Here is a 3,530-nt window from a genome sequence, read left to right as displayed (position 1 = left end):
AAAATGTGAGAAGCATATGAGTATGTTGACCAACATTCACTTTTTTGGTGACCTTAGGTAAATTGCATTATTCCTTTGAACCATATTTTGCCCACCTGTAAAATGGAAATCATGCCACTTTTCTCATAGAACTATCATGAGGATTATGAGATGTAAAAGCCCTTTACAAAGATATGACACCTTATACACTTTGAGGAAAAAGTAGTATTATATTAACATCTAATGCCATTCTGGAATTGTAATAGTCAAAAATCTCATGTTTGAATGGGTCTTCAAAGATGATTGAGTATGTTCATTAGAAAACGCAGAATGAAATTGAATTTGCAATCCCACTAACAATGTACAAGGGTTCCTTTTCTCCACATCCTTGCCAACACTTGTTGTTTGTTGATGTATTGATGACAGCCATTCTGACAGGTATGAGTTGATATCTCACTGTGGTTTTAATTTACAGTTCTCTGATGTTGAGCATCTTTTCATATGTCTATTGGCCATCTGTATGTCCTTTTTGGAGAAATGTCTAGTTAGGTCCTCTGCTCATATTTTAATTGGGTTGTTTGGGTTTTTTTGGTGTTAAGTTGTATGAGCTCTTTACATATTTTGGGTATTAACCCCTTATCATATGTATCATTGGCAAATATCTTCTCCCAGTCAGAAGTTTGTCTTCATTTTGTTTATGGCTTCCGTTGCTGTGCAAAAAGTTTTTAGTTTGACATAGCCATTTTTTAGTTTATTATTGTATGTGATATAAGAAGGTGGTCCAGTTTCATTTTTTTACATATATCCGTCCAGTTCTCCCAGCACCATTTATTGAAGAGACTGCTTTTACCCTATTGTCCTCATAGATTAATTGACCATATAACTATGATTTTATTTCAGGACTCTCCAGTGTGTTCCATTTATCTATGTATCTTTTTTTTTAAGTCAGTACAATGTTGTTTTGATTACTAGCCTTGTAGTATAGTTTGATATTAGGTAGCATGATATCTTTAAATTTGTTCTTCTTTTTCAAGATTGTTGTGGCTATTCAGGGCCTTTAGAATTATTTGTTCTACTGTGAAAAATGTCATGGTATTTTGATAAGGGTTGTATTAAATCTATACATTGCAAATTGGTGCAGCCAATATGGAAAGCAATAGGGAAGTTCCTCAAAAATTTAATTATAGAACAACCATATAACTCAGCAATTCCACTTCTGGATATTTATCCAAAGAAATCCAAAACACTAATTTGATAAGATATATGTACTATTATGTTCATTAAACTATTATTTACAATATCCAAGATGTGGAAGAAAACCTAAGTGCCCATCAATAGACAATTAGATAAAGAAGAGGTAGTACATTTATACAATAGAACATTATTCAGCTATAAAAAAGAATGAAATCTTACCATTTTCAATAACCTGGGTGGACCTAGAGGGTATTATGCTAAGTGAAATAAGTCAGACTGAGAAAGACGAATAACATATGATTTTACTTACATGTAGAACTTAAAGAACAAAATAAATGAACAAACAAAATAGAAACAAACTCATAGAGATGGTTGCCAGGTGGAAAGGGGTTTAGAAGATGGATGAAAAAAGGGAAAGGATTGAGATCTGCAATGTGCCAGTTATAAACAGTCACAGGGATATAAAGTACAGCATGGGGAACATAGTCAATAATATTGTAATAACTATATATGCTGCTAAGTGGGTACTAGACTTATCAGGGGACCACTTTGTAAATTATATAAATGTCTAACCACTATGCTGTACACCTGAAACTAATATATTATAAAATAATATAGAATGTCAACTGTAATTGAAATATTAAAAAAATCAAATTATAGATAGAATAAAATTGAATTAGGAGAAAAATTTTAAATGAAATTATTTGTAATAAAGTAGATACCATATAACTTATATTTTATTTATTCTGTAGAGATATACACAGCACCTCACCCTACAACTTTTTTATTTTGGGTTTCATTATCACAGTTCCACAGAATCTCGTGCTCTTACCTGAACCCAAATTCAATCCTTATAAGGGAAGATTCAAAGAGCGGTAGCTGGAGACTTGGGATTTTGACATTGCCAAGCATGGAGCAGAGCCCCTACAGTACTTGGAATAGTGGTGGGGTTTTCAGAGAGAAACTCAGAGAATTCCTGAATTGGATAGGGCACAACACTGCTCCTTAGATTGTAGAAAACGTATTTCTTGGATTGTTGCCTTTTCTTAATTTCCAGAGTTGTGAAAAAGTTGATTTTGACAATTTTTGTCATTGTTCTCATTGCTTTTATTGAGAAGTGTGTTTTCAGAGGCCCTTAATTTGTCATTCCTTCTGATGTCCTAATGTCCCCAGTTCCTGAAATAGCCTCCTCTCCTAACCCCATTCTGACAACTTGACATTTAAAGATCTTCCATACAAAGTTCTGCCAGAGTTGCACCACTAAAATAAATAGCTGGCAGCCAATTTCTGTCAGCACTGCTCACTTCTTGGGAACAATCACAGCTCTTGCCTATGGTTTTTCTGCTTCCTTGCTCACATCCTCTGTTTCTTTGGCATCAAACTCCAAATGCTCAAGCTATTCTGGTAAGACTGTATTTCTCAGTCACTCTTATTAAGCCTTTTTTGCTTAAATTCCTAATCAGCTAACTACAACACTGCTTCTTACCATTTCATTCTTGAATATCTGATGTCAGTATCTGTATGCCCCACCAAGCCTTAGTTTAGATAACTGTGTTTCTTGAGACCATAGCCCCTGTACTTTTCTCTTCTGCACTACATTTCTCAAAGAGCCCTTTCCTTCCCCTGATGTCAGCTGCCATAACCATACAAATGATTTATAAGTCTCTCGAAGTCTTCTCTAATCTAAACTCAAGTCCTGTATCTCTCAATATCTACAAGACATTTCCACTCTGATATATCTCCATTAACCCTAACACAAAAACCTAAATGGAACTCCTATGAAACTGGCATATATACCATCACATTTAAGAAAGAAAAGATAATTTTGACCTCCAAAAGCATTTCAAAAGTACTTCAAATAGGACAGTCACTACCAAAAAACCAAAAGAGAGTTTCTTTAATAACAAACAGAAGAAAAAAATCTTTACCAATGTATTTTCTTAATCTTTTGAAATCATATCATGGCAACGAACCAAATATCTCTTCCTCTCATTCACAAAACTCCTCCATACTCTTCCTCAAACACATCATATGCTAAATATTGCTTGTCTTCTTTTTATTAAATTATTTTTTATTATGAAATACACATTTTTTAGAATTACTTTCAGCTGTACAACACAGTGCAATAGTTATACTTTTTACCCCTCGGAGTGACAACCCCCATCCCCAATCTGCCGCCCAATTTCCCCCCAATATCATACATATCTATTACAAATCCCTTGACTCCACTCCCACATTATACTCCACGTCCCATTACTATATACATTCACTTTATAGTTGACATACAATATTATACAACATCAGCTTCAGGTGTACAGTGCAGTGATCAAGCCTCTTCCCCATCCATGATGCAGTCT

Source organism: Hipposideros armiger, unplaced genomic scaffold, assembly GCF_001890085.2.
Source record: "Hipposideros armiger isolate ML-2016 unplaced genomic scaffold, ASM189008v1 scaffold_1297, whole genome shotgun sequence".
NCBI classification, from domain to species: domain Eukaryota; kingdom Metazoa; phylum Chordata; class Mammalia; order Chiroptera; family Hipposideridae; genus Hipposideros; species Hipposideros armiger.
This window is presented reverse-complemented; position numbering follows the sequence as displayed.